The 19,747-nt window shown below is 42.8% G+C and overlaps 1 protein-coding gene across 4 annotated transcripts in view; it reads left to right on the forward strand.

Moving 5' to 3' along the window:
• HTR2C (5-hydroxytryptamine receptor 2C) overlaps positions 1-19,747 on the forward strand; it is a 433,471-nt gene that overhangs the window by 183,502 nt on the left and 230,222 nt on the right. The window contains exon 1 of one of the 4 annotated variants that reach the window (XM_050964949.1): positions 11,796-11,988. The exons of 2 other annotated variants lie outside the window; for them this stretch is intronic. The gene's annotated coding sequence lies outside the window, so the exon portion shown is untranslated. Of the gene's footprint in view, positions 1-11,795; positions 11,989-19,747 lie in introns of those variants that run through there. One more of the 4 variants, XM_050964948.1, reaches the window with a different exon arrangement.

The raw sequence follows: 19,747 nt of genomic DNA on the forward strand, positions 1-19,747 counted from the left end.
GAGTATGTCAGAACTATTAATATCCCTAGCCGTACTGCAGAATTTCCCTTACAGGAGTTATGTGGTTTATTTAGATTATTTTTATATATAAGTGCTTACCCAGGATGTGTGAAAGATTTAGAGAAAAGCATGACTTTGCTGGGAGATAAAAATGTATCCACTGAGAAATCCTGACTCATACAGTGAAGAGAGAGAAAAACTTCGGTGAAGGGCCAAACGCATGACTCATGGTACTGAGTTTAAGTTATATACTTGATTTTACAAAGCATTTTCTCTTTGGGAGTGAGCATATGTTTTTCTCTTTGGAGACAAGAATTACTTTGTCAGACAGATCCGACCTCTTTCTTGACTTGCCCAACAGATTTTTTTTTTTATTTTGGCTGCCGGGTTTAATAGGTACTGACTGGAAGACGGTCCATATCACCACATTCGCACAAACAGCATTTAGGGGTGGCCAGAACTGGATCTGAAATTTGTACCCAAGGATAATTTTTGTTTGTTTTGAGGTTGTTCTAGGCTTCCCCCCATAAATGTATGTATTCTTGATGTTAAAAGGTGTGTAAATATTTTATGAATGACCTTCCAATAATAATGATGATTAAGAATATAGAGAGAGACACAGCTACAGACAGTGGAGGGACAGCCCAAGGCAAATGGCAGTTCAAAGCTAAGCCATGTGGGCTGAGGATTTCCCTGATTGCAAATAGTGGGGCTAGGACACTGGTTTTGTAGCCTGTGTTTGTGTGAGAGGCAGAAAAAGCCTAGAGAGAGACTTGTGAGAATGATCCAGAGGGGAAGCAGAGATGGGGGTTTCAGACACAGAGTTTGCTGGAGTAGCAGGCTTGTGTGTTACTGAGCAAAGAAAATAGTTGTTTGTTTCTTCTGTGTTTAGGGAAACAGGACCATGTAAATAAACTAGATTGCACCAAAGAAATACTTGACCCCTATCATCCATTTCCTACCTTAATGCAGGGGTCGGCAACCTTTCAGAATTGGTTATTCACTCTAATGTTAGGTTTCACATACCAGTAATATCTGTTAACGTTTTTAGAAGGTCTCTCTCTCTAAGTCTATAATATTTAGCTGAACTATTGTTGTATGTAAAGTAAATAAGGTTTTTAAAATGTTTAAGAAGTTTCATTTTAAATTAAATTAAAATGAAGAGCCCCCCGGACGGGTGGCCAGGACCCGGCAGTGTGAGTGCCGCTGAAAATCAGCTTGCCTGCTGCCTTCGGCACACGTGCCATTGATTGCCTACCCCAGCCTTAATGGAAACAACCATGCAAGGCCTCTACTATTGGCTAACTGCTCAGGGTGAAGGGGCAACAGTATATATATCAAATGCCTCATGCTGGCCTAGAGACGAGCATATTAGTTCAACTAATATTATAAACCACTCTGCCTACGGCTCATTTTTTTGGAAGAAACCCTGGTGCCTGATCAGCAGCTCTTCTGGAATCATAATACTGTTAACATCACAATGGGAGCTGACTAAGAGTTTATTGCTAGCTAATTGGTGTGGAGCCAAGCTGTATCTAATGCTTATGTCCTGATGTTGATAATTTCCAGGGAGTTGGCCAAACCACATGACTGTTATTATGAATGACTTAACTACCCAAGGTGTAAAAGGAACTTATTGCAAACCTTAGGCTCGTTTAGAAAAGAATTGTTACTTGCTTGGGAAACTAGCTGAATCTATCTGCTGAAATTTGTGGTGTTCAGCCTTCTGCAGAGATTGGATTGGATTTGCTCTACTCTTCTTTCCTGCCATACATTTCTATATCCCCTTAGATATGGCTCTGTGCCTAGCTCAGCTGTCTAGTATTGTAAGGCCTTTGTGTGGAGAGACAAAGCCAGACAGCTTGAGCCCTCTGCATGAGTGTGTGAATGAGTCCTCATGAATGGAAGGTGGCTCAGAAGGCCCCATAGTGTCATTTCCACACACGCACACACAACCAGAGACACGTGCTGCATCCTGCAGAAAATTCCCTGAAATTGTGGGGCATGCAGGAAGAGGTGACTGCGGACAGGCCCTGGGGATCAGCTATTGTTCTTTCTCTGACCCTGCAGAGTTATCCAGAAAAGTTAATCCAGGACTTTCTCACACCAGCTTCAGGGGAAGTTTGTCTGCAGGAGGACCCAATGTAAGCTGAGGAAGGATGTCAGGATTCATCCCTTGGAGAGGGACAAAGGTATCAACAGAGGAGAGGGCAGAGTTAAAGCTGGAGAACCTGGCCACAAGGTCAAATAGGGCAGCAGCAGAGCCACTCTTTCACCTCACCTATCTATCGAGCTCTTTTGTTGTTTAAGTTAATGCCGCTGAGACCAAGCCATGCCCCGCCTTCAGGAACAGAAAGTGCTGCTGCTGCCAGCTGTCCTATCCCCCTACGCTTGGTCTGTTAGGAGAGCGCCCTGCCTGCTGGCAAGGCAGCTGGAGCGCAGAGGCCAAGCAATGATGGATTTGGATTGGATGAGCAGTCTGCACGCTCAGCAAGTGTCATTCCCCTGGGCCAGCAGTGAAGCACTCACATGGCCTTACACTTGATCACACCTTGGACGTTAACGTGTCAAAGCCAGAGTGCCTACATGAGAACACTAAGATCATGGAGACTTGTGACTGCCAAGAAGGCAATTAGTGTGTTATTGGCACACCGGGAAACTTGGAACACAAGATGTGGTTGAGAAATAATTGGCTTATGGTTGCTCAACTGGCGGGTATGGCAGGCACCTCGATGTATCAAAAAGGAAATAAAAAAGAATGAGGCAGATCCCCAGCTGCTGTAGCTTGCTGTAATGTGGTTATAGCAGATGAACCCAAAGACCACAAAGGAAAGGCCCATGGCGCAAGCAGATAATGTTTGCTGGGCCTAATTGATCCCTGGCTTAAGCCCATTGAAGGCAATGGTTTTCTATCAGAAATAAAGCCAGCCCATGGTATTTGATTGTGGAGAATAAAAGCCAGACCCTGGGAATTAGCCATTTCCTAACCCTAGTAAAAGCCACTTGAAATGTGTATAGAGAACATTACTGATGAGTGGAATTATTCTTTCAGCAGCTTGTTAGTCTAAAAGTTTTTAGCCTAAATCTGTGTCTCAGCTATTTGGCACAATCCAAAGACTTTTGTCCATGAATTAGATGGAGGCTGCGTTGCAGCTAAGTAATAATAATAACAATAATAATAATAATAATACTTTACATCCATGGATCTCAAAGTGCATTATATGGGAGTAAGAACAACCACCACGTTTGTAGAGAGGGAAATTGTAGCACAGACAGAGGTCATGTAGAGAGCTGGGAATCTAAATAATTTTTTCTGGCTCCCTGTTTGATTCCCTATCCACTGTATCCTGCTGTCTCAGTCATAGAAACCAACTGAGGCTCTATAATCAGAATAGCTTGAGTGAAATCTCAGCCATCGATTTTTTGCAAAAAACAGACCAGAAATGCTGAAGCTTATGGTCTAAAGCTATTCAGGATACCAATGCAAAGTACAAGTTACTCTATTTCTGAAATGGACAGGAAGCATGCTGGCCCTGGTGGTGACTGTGGTTATTTGGGGATGGATTCTTTTTTTTTTTTAACTTATAAACATAATTTGAGTATAGATCTAGCTAGTGAATAGGCAGATTGAAAATGAAACGCTATCAGCAATATTTAACTTCACTTTTTATCATTTCATAACAGTAAACACAAAAATCTAATACCAATTAAAATCTTTTCCAACGTGATCCTGTTTTTGCTTTATTCTCAGACCTGTGGGATGATTTTTTGCTGTCTGCTCATGGATGCGTATTAGTGGGTTTCACAAACCGTGCCGTGTAAAGGATGCAGTTTGTCAGAGGCAATCCGGAACAGAGCCTTTGAGCCCACATGAAGTTCACTGGGACTCTGCATGGACAGAGGGTATGTGCACACAGATCTGATTGCCAGATTAGGGCCTCCTATTCTTTGAAGTAATCTTACTATTTTACTAATGAATTCAAAATAGTTGGCAATACCTTAGGTACAGTCATTTCTGCTTCCGAGGATCCATCGCTATTCATTCTTACTTACAAGTAACCAAGGTAACACGACATTCCATGGTAAGTAATAGAGTGCTTTTAATTGTTTCACACACTTCAGAGTTCCCATGCCTATGGTACTGAAATAATTCATTCCAATCTGTCCTGAAGATTTTTTTTAAAGGAGGCTTCTCTTTTTAAGGGAGCTGGAAAATTTGTTACATTTCTAAATTTTGAAATGCAAACTGAAAACCTTGGTTAAAAGGCTAAATATTTGCATATTAGGAAATAAGTCTAATGAGGAGAAGGAACAGGAATTATCTGGGTTAAAGCAAAGTAATATGTTACTCCCTTTAAACCATAGTAAACACCTCCCACACATTTGATCCCACACCCTGAAATGCTTTGGCCTCTAAAGTGGTGTTACCTAGAACAATGTCTAGTTGAGAATAAAATAATTCATTTCTGTAAATTGCAAACTCAGTCAAATATTCTGTGTTTGAGTCTAAATGAACCTGCAGAACTTTGTGTTTTAATGAAAGCAGCCTTTAATAAGACTCACAAGTCAGCAGGGACCCCACCTGGGTATGGCTATATCAGCTCACAGCATACATAACGCTAATCGGTTTTAGTTAAAAGGTAACATGCTGATAGCTTAATTTCACAGTTGAATTTTTTTAATTATCTCTGGAGGTTGATTTTGGCTTTTCAGTTTTGGCTATTAGGCAGCAAGAAACTTCAAATTGAATGTGCTTCGGGTCTTTTTAAACACTCAGAGTCTATTTTTACCAACAAGAGGCAGCACTAACTTGTCCTAACGAAAAGGAAAGAGAATCAGTAAATTTGCTGAAAGTTTGCAGAGCAGCCCTGACATTGACATGACTTACTAAGATTATAACTGCAAAAATAGATTACCTATCCACCTGCACGTCTGAGGGAATGTAAAAGCTAATAGCGAAACATAGCTCAGTTTATTTGTCTTGTATTTCTCTTAAGCTACTTTTACTCTTCACCGTTAAGGAGTTAACTTGAAACTTAAACATCAGTCCCTCCCCACAAGTCTGGTTTCTGTCTCAGCTGAAATAACTATTTTGGAAGGTGAGAATTTTCCATGAGCAGGTCAATGGTATTGCAGGCTCTGGCTGCTCGTTATGCTGTGACATGTAAGAAAACAGCATATGGACAGAAAATACCATGCATATTGGGTGGATTCCTTTTCACTCCAAATTCCCTTCATCAATGCTGTCTCTAGTAATTAGGGTAAAAATCTCTCTCACTATTAGGTCTTAAGTCTCTGTGGCCATCCTGGGCTTTTTGTTAAGTTACAAGCATTGATTTTGTTCCTTGAATTAGGCTAAGGCTGTGTGGGATAACTAAATAATAAAAGCCCTAATATTTTTCATCCATAGATCTGAAAGGGTGTAAGGAAGGAGGGTTACAGAAGGCTTAAGTAGAAGTTAAATAGCAAATGAACCTTGTGCTGGCCCACTACATAGGAGTGAACTTTTCCCCAAAAAGCATAGTAATAAAAAGTGCCTTTCATGTTTTCACATTTGCATTTTAGCTGCTATTACAGTAATATGTAAATTGACCTGTCCTGCAATACAAGAACAAAGGGATACAGTGAAACTGAAAAGCAGAGCATTAAGGAGTTACAAGGCATACTTTTAAAATGACGCAAGCTGTCAGTCTGCACGATTCAAGGTACAAATTGATGATAAGGAGGGACTTTGAAGGCAATCAGCCACCTCAGGGCTGCCTAATTGCAAAAGGTGGGAGACACAGTGATCTCCTCTTGAATTGTGTCTGAAAAATACAGTGAAGTGCTCAGACTCATTCAAATTTGCTTATTTCTTTCTATGCTAAATAAATAGGAAATATCAGTGCTCTGGCCAGGAATGTTCTCTCTCAGGACATGCTAACATTAACAGAAATAATAAACATTAATATGTGATTTCTTGGCTGGGAAGTTGGATATGTAAAGAGAGTCTGCTGTTAGTGTTTCCTATGCATGGAGTTTATCCAGGGCTTCAGTGATGCTAATGTAGACGTTTGTAGACTTTTCCAGACCCAAAGCCGTCTTTCTCCCTGGCTTCCTACAACGAGCAGAAAAATAAAACATTTGGGGTTAACTCCAGGTCCTGCATGGTGCCTGGGTGAACAACACTATGAGAGACCCTGGGAAGCTTCACATCTTGCCCCTTAAAAGACTTTCCATCTGCTTTCCGGGCTGGTTCTGGAAGTAAGACCACTCATCCCTGGGGCTAGAGGCAGACTGTTCTGCTTTTAATCCTGGAGATGAAGCCTAGGGTAGCTCTCGAGACCTCCATCTGCAGTCCTATCAGTACCTTGGGTGCCTAGCATCAGGAAGCGGACTATGGCTCTGTGCACAGGTTTCTGAGCATCTTTACCCCTCGCTGTCTGTACTTCAGCGAGTGCCAGAAGGGTGAAAGCTGTACATTACTAACAGTCCAAATCCAAGCATCCACCCTTTCAGTTAAAATCGAATGAAGAAATCACCTCAGTTTTAGAGGTGGAAACCAAGAACATTTCAGAATCCTGAGCCTGAGAAGCATTTCGAATAGAAGAGATGTCAGGGGATGGATAAATTTTCATTATTTTTTTTTGTTCCAAAATCTTCAGGTGTCTTCCCAGCACTAGACCTCAGGTCCCTGCACAGTTTGATTAGCACTCAGCACTTCTGTGTAGACAGAAGGATCATAAGCAGAAGGGTTTGAAGAGCAAAGACAAATCTAAGCAAAGTGTTAAGCACTCCGCTGCACTACAGTTTTATCATCAGAGGGGTAGCCGTGTTAGTCTGGATCTGTAAAAGCAGCAAAGAATCCTGTGGCACCTTATAGACTAACAGACGTTTTGGAGCATGAGCTTTCGTGGGTGAATACCCACTTCGTCAGATGCATGCAAGTTTCTAACACTTATTCCCAAGTTTCTAAAGATTTCTAGGGAATAAGTGTTAGAAGTAATGGTATTTAGTCTATGCATTGACTCAAGGCTGGGCATTGTGGTTATGAGACCTGGAATCCATCATAGCTAAAGATATTAATCTGTTTAGACAATATTTTGTTTCCAACAGCAACTGAATAACAGCTGAAGTTATACTTAAGAGTCTTAGAACATCTGTTAAAAGGGCCCTGTGGGGTTCCTGGTAAACACAGGCAAATTTATTTTAACTCCTTCTCCACGTCTAGCTTTCCTGTGGAGAACTGACCTTAAACATTTGGTAGTCCGGAAAGAGGTGCATAACCAAGCTGCACAAAGAGGAGAGAATTGCCCCCCTGTCCCCCAGAGAAAATTGAGCAGGCTACTACAGTCCCTGGAAGTAGCCATTGTCCACTCTTTATTGCAGAAGTATACAGAGTTGTTTGCTGGATGTCCTGACGTTTTTTAAAGAACCAGGAAGCAAGTGTCTGGCTGTCAAGAGAAAACTAGGCTAGACTTAATCTACTGAAGAGGAAATGTACTGTGGTAAAAACTCATTTTTCATTTTGGACTAGTCTGCTCTATAAATATTAGATGTACATGCATTGAAAGGAAGGCTAGGGAACTTCTTTTGTTCATGAGAAGTGTGACAGATGGGACATAATAAGAGACCACCACCCCCTTTATGTAGAAACAAAGTTGAGATGCTTTCCATATCGAAAGCCAGGGCCGGTGCAACCCATTGGGTGACCTAGGCGGTCACCAACGGCGCTAGCATTTGGGGGGCGGCATTTCGGGGTGACCGCATCTTTGGCTGCCCTGGTCGTCGTTGGCATTTAGGCGGAGGGATCTGGGGCAGGGGGGCACGGGAGAGCTGCCTGCAGCAAGTAAGGGGGAGCATGGCACGCAGGGGAACCGCTCCCCGCCCCAGCTCACCTCTTCTCCACCTCTTCCCTGAGCACACCGCCCCACTCTGCTTCTCTCCCTCCCAGGCTTGCGACGCCAAACAGCTGATTGGCACTGCAAGCCTGGGAGGCAGGAGAAGTGGAGCAGCGACAGCGTGCTCAGGGAGGAGGCGGAGCAGAGGTGAGCTGGGGCGGGGAGCTGCCACATGGCTCCCCGGGCCGGGGGGAGCTTCCGCGGGGGGGCGGGGAGCACCTCAGGGCGGAGGGGAGGGGGGCAGAGAGCTGCCGCAGGGCTCAGGGGGTGGTGCGCAAGGTGGAAGTTTCGCCTAGGGCGCGAAACAGCCTTCCACCCGCCCTGTGGAAAGCTATAAATGCCTGTTGCAATTTATGTCTGACAGTCACACCATAGAGTTTTCCGTAAATACAAAACAAAATGCCCAATAAACTGGGTGGAAATAAGTCAGAGTGGATGATGAATCAGCAATAAAAATGAGATAGTCATGTTAGCTGGAAGTACCACCTAAGTGCCCAGTTCACTTCCTGGACTAGGGAGTGCAACTGTGGATGTGATGAGGGAAAAGAGACAAGGGGAGGATGGCTTTCCAGGGACCAAGGTGTTCCTAAAGCTGTGACATCTGTGGCAAACCCTGCAGCTGGCCTGGTTTGCCAGCTGCAAACTCCAGAAGAATGTGAAATATGTAACAAGATTTCCCTGAAGAGGTGCAGTGGGGAGAGGTGATGCTCTCTCGGAAACCCTGCCCATTGCAGTTGAGGGTTGAGATTTCTCAGATCCAATTCTTTAAAAGTCCTGGACGACCCCAGGTCAATCTAGCAGGCCAGGCATGCCTGATCTGTGTCTGTGGTGAGGGGCTTTGGATGAGGGAGAGTGGAGAGAGCTTGGTGTGGACCTTCTCACGTGGTCCAGGCCAAGTTTTCCAGGCAGTTTTTTCTCTTTTTGAAAAGTTCAGGAGTTTCACAGGCACCCCTTCATTGGTCTGTTTCAGAGGTGCTTGAAGAGATCCGTGAAGCTCCTCAAACCTCCAACTTGAGCACTTTTGCCCATCCTTAGTTCTTTCTATTTTAATCGTATTTTTGAGGCTATTGTCTAAGTTCCATACTTAGTAATAAGTAGTCCTTAGACATGTAGAAAAACCCTGACATCAGTGGGAGTTTTCCTGTAGAAGAATTGAGTTAAAACTGTGGGCCTCAGTGTTTGGACCAGAGTCACTCTAAGAAACCCTTTTATTAGCAAGCTGGCAATGGTTAATTTAGATCTATTCTACTAATCCAATATAAACTCGAGAGCATGAGTTCTTCTGGTCCATGGATTCCCTTGGTTTTTGCCTTTGGCTTTACTGTATGGCTGCTGCACTTTTATATAAGTAGGAAATTCAAATTCCATGTGGTGTTAGGGTTCTTGCTCGTGTGACAGATCTGTGGTCCGACATGGTACATTTGATAACCCATATATAAAATAATGTGCTTTTGCTGTCTTCACTGAACGAGTATTACCTATTCCAAACCCCAAAGACAACTTGTTTTTGTGGTCCTTTTTTCTTTTATGATCTTCATAGGCCTGGTCTACACTACGCGTTTAAACTGATTTTAGCAGCATTAAACCGATTTAACGCTGTACCCGTCCACACTACGAGGCTCTTTATATCGATATAAAGGGCTCTTTAAATCGGTTTCTGTACTCCTCCCCAACGAGAGGAGTAGCGCTAAAATCGGTATTACCATATCGGATTAGGGTTAGTGTGGCCGCAAATCGACGGTATTGGTCTCCGGGTGGTATCCCACAGTGCACCACTGTGACCGCTCTGGACAGCAATCTGAACTCGGATGCAGTGGCCAGTAAACAGGAAATGCCCCACAAACTTTTGAATGTCATTTCCTGTTTACCCAGCGTGGAGCTCTGATCAGCACGGGTGGTAATGCAGTCCCAAATCCAAAAAGAGCTCCAGCATGGACTGTATGGGAGATACTGGATCTGATCTCTGTATGGGGAAACAAATCTGTTCTATCAGAGCTCCGTTACAGAAGACGAAATGCCAAGCGTTTGAAAAAAATCTCCAGGCTACACAGTGCTGCATGACAAGTGTAATGGAAAGCCAAAGAATCAAATGGATGCTCATGGAGGGAGGGAGTGGGTACTGAGGACTCCAGCTATCCCACAGTCCACAGCAGTCTCCGAAAAGTATTTGCATTCTTGGCTGAGCTCCCAATGCCTGTAGGTTCAAACACATTGTCTGGCTTGGTTCAGGGTATATCTCATCAATTTACCCCCTCCCCGCCACGTGAAAGAAAAGGGAAAAAAAACGTTTCTTGACTTTTTTTAATGTCACCCTATGTGTACTGAATGCTGCTGGTAGACGCGATGCTGCGGCAATAAAGAGCAGTATCCGTTCCTCTTCCCTCCCCGGTGGCAGATGGTACAATATGCTTGATAACTGCTGAATACCCCTGGCTGGCCTCAGGTGAGGCCGGCCGGGGGGTGGGGGGGTGTGCCTGGCTAAAAATAGGAATGATTCCTGGTCATTCCCAATAGATGGTACAGAACAGCTAGTAACTGTCTTCATCATAGTAACTAGGGTTCAGCGTCAATCAGCCCTCTCCCTTTCATGTGTAAAGAAAAGATTCTGTACTGCCTGGGCTATCATAGCAGTGGGATGCTGGGCTCCTCTCCCACATACCGTTTAATGTCCTGCCTAGACTATCATAGCAGCTGGAGGCTGCCTCCCCCTCATTTTATCTCACTAACAAGTCAGTGTTTCTTATTCCTGCATTCTTTATAACTTCATGACACAAATGGGGGGGACACTGCCATGGTAGCCCAGGAAGGTTTGGGGAGGAGGGAAGCAATGGGTGGGGTTGTTGCAGGGGCACCCCCTAGAATGGCATGCAGCTCATCATTTCTGCGGGATCCGACACAGAGCGGCTGTGCTCTCTGATACACTGGTTCTCTAGTACACTTGCCCCATATTCTAGGCAGGACTGACTCTATTTTTAGATACCATAAAGGAGGGATTGACTCGGGGAGTCATTCCCATTTTTGCCTTTGCGCCCCCAGCCGATCTCAGCCAGGGGCACCCATGATAGCAGCAGACGGTACAGAACGACAGATAGCCGTCATCTCATTGCCAATTTACAATAGCAGCAGACGGTACAGAACGACTGGTAACCGTCTCTGCTGTCATGCAAAAGCAAATGAATGCTGCTGTGTAGCGCTGCAGTACCGCCTCTGTCAGCGGCATCCAGTAGACATACGGTGACAGTGACAAAAGGCAAAACAGGCTCCATGGTTGCCGTGCTATGGCGTCTGCCAGGGCAATCCAGGGAAAAAGGTTGCGAAATGATTGTGTGCAGTTGCTTTCCCGGAGGAAGGAATGAGTGACGACATTTACCCAGAACCACCCGCGACAATGATTTTTGCCCCATCAGGCACTGGGACCTCAACCCAGAACTCCAAGGGGCAGGGGAGACTGCGAGAACTATGAGATAGCTATGGAATAGCTACCCACAGTGCAACGCTCCGGAAATCGATGCTAGCCTCGGGCCATGGACGCACTCCGCCGAATTAATGTGCTTAGTGTGGCCACGTGCACTCAACTTTATACAATCTGTTTTACAAAACCGGTTTATATAAAATCGGAATAATCCTGTAGTGTAGACGTACCCTAAGTTTCTAAGGTGCGGCTAGTTCCCTTTGCCTGCTGATGCAATACTGTCTCTGCCTGTTATTAATTGGCCTACTCTTAGTTGTCAACCAAACAGAAGCATGACTGTAGGGGTGAGAAGGTTGTTGAGCAAACTTGAAAATGCAGGAACATGGCCATGTTCTCAAGTTTTTGTTCACTTTTTTACTGTGCCAAATGCTGGGGCACTGCTGTGCTGTGTTGATATCTTCAAAAAGCAGACGCTTGCTGGCTTTAGAGAGATATGGGTTACTTGGTTTGCTTTGGAAGAGAAACTGAATAGAAAATCCACAGCACAGTAACATACATGTTTTTGTTACTTTTCTCCTATCACCTCTCCTTGTCAGATTTCTGTTTTTCCTCTGGGATTTTCCTTTCTGCAGTGTGCTGTAGGGGCTAAAGCTTGAACAACCAGTGAATTGACTAGACAGAGGCTCTGCTTTCTGGGTAATTATTACTTGATACTATATCGATACTTGACAGCTTTGACATTCCTGGCTGAAGTTGTACCGTGGCAGTAAGGTTTCTGAGCTGTGTTTCTTCAAGCATTACTTTGTGTCTGTAATGTATTGTCTGGGTAATGTATACTGTGGGTGATGGAATAAGGGCTGTCTATACTGGCAGGCAGATGCTCAATAAATAATATTTTGTTATTTTTCTCCCATTTGTTAAATAATTTCTGACTTAGCTAGAGATTGATGGGAATGTATTGGTTTACCATAAATACAACCAAGAAAGGAGCAATCATTTTGCCGTATGCCTGCCAGTAATATCCAGAAGTACAGTGAATTACTGTATGTTAAAACATCAGAATTGTGTGGTGTTTGTGCCCAGTGGTATCTGAGCACCCCAGTATTTTCCTGTCTATAGGACAAGGAACAACTGGAACCTCTGATGCACTTTATGGTACCTCTGGGAATGTCTGATATTTTAGTAGGACGTTGTAAGTGTCCAAGAACAAGCAGACTCTGTGACTGCTGATACTTTGTGTACTGACAATGGTAGTTGTTAGATTTTGCTTTATTGTGTTTCTACCTGTTCTGGAGTTGCCACCAATAGAGTTTTTTTAAAGGGTTCATTTCAGTTTTGATGAGTAAACTTCATGTTCTCCAGATTTAGCTTGCATGAACCTGAGGTTCTGAAATAACATTTGGGTCTTAGAAATGGCCTCGTATCACACCTTGATGGTGTTTGATACAACCTCATTACATGACTGTGCAGTATTCTAACTAACATTGTAACTTTGCGACATGACATTCTGATGCATAGTTTTGACCCATTGCATAAACTCAGTTAAGTGGCAGTCCTGTGCCTACCTCAGCCAAATAGGACATGGTGTATATCCCTGAGATTGAGCCCCTTAGACTTACCTTAAATTACTTTATAACAATATTTTTTTTATTTCTTGCTGTCCATGTTTATAATTTTACCCCTTTAAAATCCTTTATTAACTTTAATTTTTCCTTCCTAAGCTTTGCAAACTTGTATTCTGTTACATGAGCTTCTTTGGCAGGTTTTCCCAGCCGCAGTTTTAATTTATATCTTCTTTGTGAATACTAGATGTAGTGAATCTTGGACTATTTCCAAGCTCTTTTGAAAATTCATATTTTCCTTGAGGCATAATTTCTGAAGTTCATAGTGACTAATAAGTACTGCATGCTAAACACTCCAAAAGTCAGGATGCTGCACATACTTTCCAATACAGTAAGTTCTAATTTGCTAATTGTCAACCGTTAGTGATTTCTAGCTAAGTTCTGAGCAACTTTAAACTTCAGCAATATTTACTGAACTATAGAGAAATTTTTGCTCTTATATATTTAAGAAACTGAACTCTCCAACTTGTGACTTATCACTGCAGAATATCCTGATTAAATTCATTGGAACACTTGCACTTCAGTAATGCACTGGGAAAGCCAATGTGACTGGAAATTTACCCGCTATAGAAGAACATTCTGAATTAAGTTGTCAAAGCAGTGCAGATGGGCTTAGCTGTTATGCCCCATTGATGCAGACGGGATTGTGTCATTTCCCAATAGTTATCCAGTAAACGTAACCTTCCTATGCATACTGATGTTCAGTTTCCCAGTGGTTTATTTTGTTCTCTGCAATTTTCTATGAAAAAATATTTGTCATAATTATGGAAGCATACAGTAACATTACTAGAAGTGTACTTTGGAACTCTGAGACTGCACATTTTGTCTGGGAAATTATCTGTAGCAGAGTGCAAGTAGCAATTGCCACTTTCTTCATGGGGATTACTTAGATGCTGAAATTTAAACATGTAGTTAAGTGCTTTTCTGGACTGAACCAGAGTACCCAGCACACCCCTGCCAGATCAAACCTGTAATGAGAAATGAATGTGACTGTATTGTTACTGGAGTGTGTCTTGAATCTGCTCCTACTTTAAAACTGCATAATGTTCCTGAACAATGTATGTTGGAGACCGAGAGTTGTATGGAAGGAAGTGATAGAATTTAGCAACCTGCTTTGACTGGTCTATACAGGAGTGCTGCTTTGGGACAAGCTATATCTTTGATTGCATGGGTTGCTACTCAGAGCAAAAGTCATCCTTTTTACTAGGAAAACTTTTTTTTATTATGTTTCTGCTAAGGATGAACTTCAAAGGGTTGAGTTCAGATAATCTGTGAACTTTATTGATCTAGAAAACAGGCCGAACGTCTCACAAGGGCAGCGTTTTTAGTGTTCTTTCTAGGTCTCCTTAATTCTGGTTCAGTCAGAAGAACAGAGAGAGTAATTTTTCTTGTGCTTTGGTACTTGTCCTCCTGGTTGTGGCTGAAAAAATAGGTTCACCAAACTTTTTGAACCACGGCAATGGTTCCTTTTGGGTGAATTTGGTTCTTGCTTGATACAAACCAGTTTTTTCCTGCCTAGAGATGTGGACACGAGCAGTCTGGTGAAATTGTGGCTAGTCCTAAGTGATTGTGCAAAGAGCATAAAGGGCTGAGAAAACCTTGGTGATTACACTCCTGTCACACAATGCCCTGCAGGTGTGTATGCCCAGCTGCGGTAAAGGAACAGACACGCTTCCCCCGTTTTGAACCAGCCAAGAGAACAGAGTCATCACAAGAGGAGGTGCATACTGCACCTCTTTGAAGGGTGTGTCAGTTCCCACTGGAGCGCGCACACACACTTGTGAGTTCTAGCGGTGTTCTGGCTCAGTTAGTAAGAGAGCCTCTAGGTCTTTTCACGGGGCAGCAGGACCTCTGTCCTCTCCCCAGTGGGGCCAGTAAAGTCAAGAACTTCACCAGGTTCCACGTAAAATACAGATACTTTCTGCTTCTATTATAGAAATGTATCCAGCAGAGTTTGAAGTCATGCTGACTCAGGCTCTTTTGACTTTGGGCTTGATATTGGGTTTGATTTGGGGTTGGAGAACTTCCTATGCTTAACCCTGATCCCTTGTTTTTGGGGCCATGGCAATTGTATGTGACAATCATGCAACTGAATTGGCTGGAAAGGTGGTGAGACCCTTAGGTTTCCAAGAGGGAGTCCAAAAAGGCCCTAATCGTTAATACCAACCATAATGGTCTGTTCTGGCCTGGCAGTCTGTGAAAATAAAGCATGTTGAAAATCATCAAACAAATGGAAAAGAGGAAATAATAAATATTAATTGACTAATGAGAGGTGGGTGTGGATAACTTGTGGTGTGTGTTATGTCTGATCCAAATAAGTTCCTTATTGATCTACAAAAGAGAGTAAACAGCCTTAGCAAAATAGGTAAATTGGTTGGTGTTCCAAACACCGAAGGAATAATTAAAAGGTATCTGAAGAACGTAGAAACAAAGCCAGAAAACTACGAGTTTCACTTTGTGAAAGAAGATGATACTGGACCTGGGGATGGAAATTCAAAACAGACATAGAATAGTACTGAGGAAGAGGAAAATTAGTAAAGATGTAGGAGGCCTAGGGTTGATAAAGAACTAACCATTAGACATGAGTTTGCAACATGATAATGCAGAAGAAACGGCAACTGTAATTTTTAGTCTGTGGCTCCAAGAGGCCTCCAAGAAGGGGGAGGGATAGCTCAGTGGTTTGAGCATTGGCCTGCTAAACCCAGGGTTGTGAGTTCAATCTTTGAGGGGCCCACTTAAGGATCTGGGGCAAAATCAGTACTTGGTCCTGCTAGTGAGGGCAGGGGGCTGGACTTGATGACCTTTTGGGGTCCCTTCCAGTTATGTGAGATAGGTATATCTCCATATATCCTGGAAGAGAGTTAGAACTGTCCCGTTATCTGGTGTCTCCAGCACTGGGCACAGCATTAGGAAGGCAGTGGGAAGATGAAGGGAGTTGAGAGAAAAGAAACAAAAATGACCAGAGGTCTGGAGAAGATGATTTATGAGACCAGATTAAATCCACTGCATATGTATGAGTGGGGAAAGTGACAATGAAGGAGCAACGAGGGGGGAAGTTATTTAGAGTGATGCATGAGGTGAAGGAATTTAGAGAAAATACAAGCTTAGCATCGGGAGAAAAGCTCCCTGACAGGGAGATGCATTAGGCTCAGGTTTTGGAGTAGTCTTCTAGGAAAAGGGCCTGAAGCCCCATTGGTCAGCGTAACTAAAACTGGGCTAGAGAAAACACTAGTAAATATTCCTGGGAACACACCTGCCTTGAGAAGGAAATAGGCTGGATGACCCAGTAGGTAGCTGCCTCCTGTAATGTCTACAATTATCATGCTGCATGACCCGCAATCTGGGACTGAACAAATATGAATAACTGACATGTGTTACTAGGGGCGTGAAGTACAGTTTAATGTTACCATAGATACCTGTGATACTATACGAGTGGTAAACTAATGTGAGTTAGCTCTATGTGACATGACTGTGACACTCTGATATGGTATGTGACTTGAATTTTCTCTTTGTATAAACAAGTTGGACCCTTTGTGGCATGATGATGGGAATATGTTACCAGCATGTCAGTCTCACAAGATGTAGAAGGTTCTGCTTGGAAGCAAAATGCAGGAAATAACTGAGAACCCATGGAACCAAAAAGGAAAATCAGATTTGCCAAATAACTGCCAGTTGAAATCTGCTGACTTTCCCAGAACTGCTCATAGGCCTACGGTTTTGGTATCATTCACATTTCTGTACACATCACTAACATATATCAAATGAATTAACACACACACTGCTATTCAGCTTGGTTGGCACTAGCAATTCAATGTGTTGAATAAAGATGGTTGTCTGACATCAACTATATGTGGAAAAAAAATATAAATGTTTTATTTCCTCATACCTGATTGAGAACCTTTCTTTTAAAAAAAATTAAATTAAACATCAGTTAGGAAGAGAGAAATCAAAGAGCAGGATCTATTTCCACCGTTTTATAAGGCAGTTTCAAAGGGGTAAACCAGTGGCAGATCAATTATATGCACTGGTTAGGAATACGGATTGTGTTGCCATCATTTTGCATGTATTTCCTTATGCTTAGATGATTTACTGTAGCTCCATGAAGGGAAAAAAACATTGCTTTGTTCTATTTTTTAAATTAAAATAATAAAGAGTCTCTTCTGGATGATAGTTCAATTTATTTGTCTGCAAAGTTTTGTGTGTTTAATAATGTGTCCATTGTCTTCAATAGTCCAGATTTGTGAAGGAGGGCAAGTGCGAGTATGTTCAGGATAATAAGGATATGTACCTTAACACTTTGGTGCAGGTATATGCTAATGTGAATTGTTTGGGTCCCATGTAGTCTGTGCCACTGTGATTATCCAGAGAAATGTTACCATGGGGTTAAGGAAGGGAAACAAGCAAACAAATAAAAAAATTGGGGGAAGAGGGGAAGAAGTAAAGGAAACCTCTTTGTGACTTAGAACAGAGCCGCAACATTATTGCCAAAAGCAAGTTTACTACAGGCTCTGCAGACACGGAGACCCCAGCTGGTCCTGTGACTAGATGGAACAGGGCTTCAGTTCTGGGAAACACCCTCCAATCCAAGCCTGTCACAATGACCAAACTCTTACTGTGGTTTGACCTCTGTAAAGATCAAAGCAGAGACCAAACCCTTGTGAGTTAGAACCAAATGTCACATTTTTTGCTCATTGTCACAACTTAAAAAAAATAAAATTTAAAAAAAAGCCAGAAGACTGATTGGCTCCTTTTGACCCTGACTAAGGCCACTGAAAATTGTATTTTAAGAGTGAGAATTCAGTCCTGCTGCTCTCTCCATGTGGCATCTTTCCTCATACCACAAAATATCTTCACTGACTTCCCTATTCCTTCTGCATCCAACGTAGACTGCTTTACCTATGGAAAGGGGAAGACTCCTGCCATGACATCTCTCTTGCTCTCCTGTCGAGTTGCTAGCAGAGAACTAGCGGTCACAATATATACAGTACAGTTGTATGTCCTCCTATCGTCACTCCAGCTGCAGTAGTGGCTGCAGCTGTCTTTACATGGACACTAACTTTTGTGCACATTCCTACTTTACAGTTGCAGTACAACCCTAACTAGTGGTTATGAAAAAGTCTGTATTTTCCCTATGCAATTTTGCACTTTGTTGCTCCTAACTGTTCCTACAAAAGGGAATTGTTTAAAAGTAACCCCTTGTCCCTGTAAGGGTGCTTCTCCAGAAGGCAGAGTGTTCAATGGAAGCTTTCAATTTCCAGGGCAGAGAGATCTCACTGTTATTCCCATTCACTCCGGTAAATTGTATTGGACTCTTTATATTTATTGCCTCATTTTATAACATGGAACTAATTTTTAATTTTAATAACACAAGCTGTAATCTTTCTTAGGTTGTTTGGAAGTCAGACACGCCATGAGCATCTTCCCGAATGCTATACTTGTTCCGTATTCATCTGCATTATTGGGGTGTCAATTGCAGTTGCAGAACGTAACACTGACAACTTGCGCCAATAATAAACATTCATTTCCCAATGTCCTTGCCTCCTACAGTACATGCTTTTTAGGTAATAGCCCTTGATGAAGCTGGTGAATGTGTCCTATAGTGAAGGGCTTTGGGATCCTCTTATAAAAGATACTGTAGGCTTATCTCTCCTCCTACAGCAAAGCTTCAGAGGCAGATTTCTTCTGTGCTGTGCTCTAGTCATGGGGATATGTTTTAACCTACTGCAGACATATGGAATATGCTGGATACACAGAAAGAAACAGTGCAGCCCACGGGGAAGGGAAGAGATCAGATTACTACTTACAATTCTGGAATAGACTGTCCCTCAAACAATGGCTTGGTAGGATGTGTCTGAATGCTCAGTCCATGCATTATTTTGAAATCCTTCCATCTGTATATTGTGCTGGAGGCCAGATGCATTATGCATTGTATGTGGAATTTGGGCCTCACCGAAGTCAACGGTGGAAAGACTCATTGACTTCAGTGGGGGCATGATTTCACAAAGTATGTTTATTTCCTCCATTCACAACTGTAGCAGAGAAGAAAAGACAATAGGAGGAGGATGCACCCACAGTAGGGGTTCAATCTGCAGTCCCCCATCACAGAGCTCGGCTCCCAAATCCGCATCCGCTACATTTTAGTCTTTGTTGGAACCATGAGAGGAGTTCACTGAGATATTTCCTTCCACCTTGAGTCCAGGCAAATGGCCTGTTTGGTAATGTAAAGCAATGTTCTGCCTCTCCCAAGTCCTGCCACAGGACTGTGAAGTAAACAATTATGATTATGTGTTTGTGTTATCATAGCACTGACAAGCCCCAGTCATGGGCCACGACCCTGTTTCTCATGCAGGTGGCCAGCTCTGTGCTTCTGGTCCTGAGTCACACCTGGAATGTTGTGTGCCAGCAAAAGGCCCATGTGGAGAACTCTGTACTGACTGTGAATTCAATGAGCAATGAAAACCAGAATTTTCCCGACATTGCCAGTTAGTCAAAACTTACTTTCTCTCTCTCTCTCTCTCTCTCTCTCTCTTTTTTTTCTCTTTAAATTTCCAAAAGTTTTCTAGGAGTATAACTGGGAGTTTACTCAGGGATTGAGACATGGAACCTTGAATCATGATGTTGATCCCTATAGACACCCAAATGAAGAAGATAGAAATCTGTGTGTGAAAGAGTGGAAAAAAAGCAGGCTGGAAAACAAGAGTCACCCTGGGACTCAGGCATGCAGGGAGAACCATAGAAAGACATTCATTTTTTTTTAAAATTTGCACTGCTGCACTGGCACCAGCCAGTTTTGTTGCTTGCTTAGGTGAAGGGAAATTGAACAATGGCTGTTC

The sequence above is a fragment of the Gopherus flavomarginatus genome, chromosome 8 (genome assembly GCF_025201925.1).
Source record: "Gopherus flavomarginatus isolate rGopFla2 chromosome 8, rGopFla2.mat.asm, whole genome shotgun sequence".
In the NCBI taxonomy this organism is placed as follows: domain Eukaryota; kingdom Metazoa; phylum Chordata; order Testudines; family Testudinidae; genus Gopherus; species Gopherus flavomarginatus.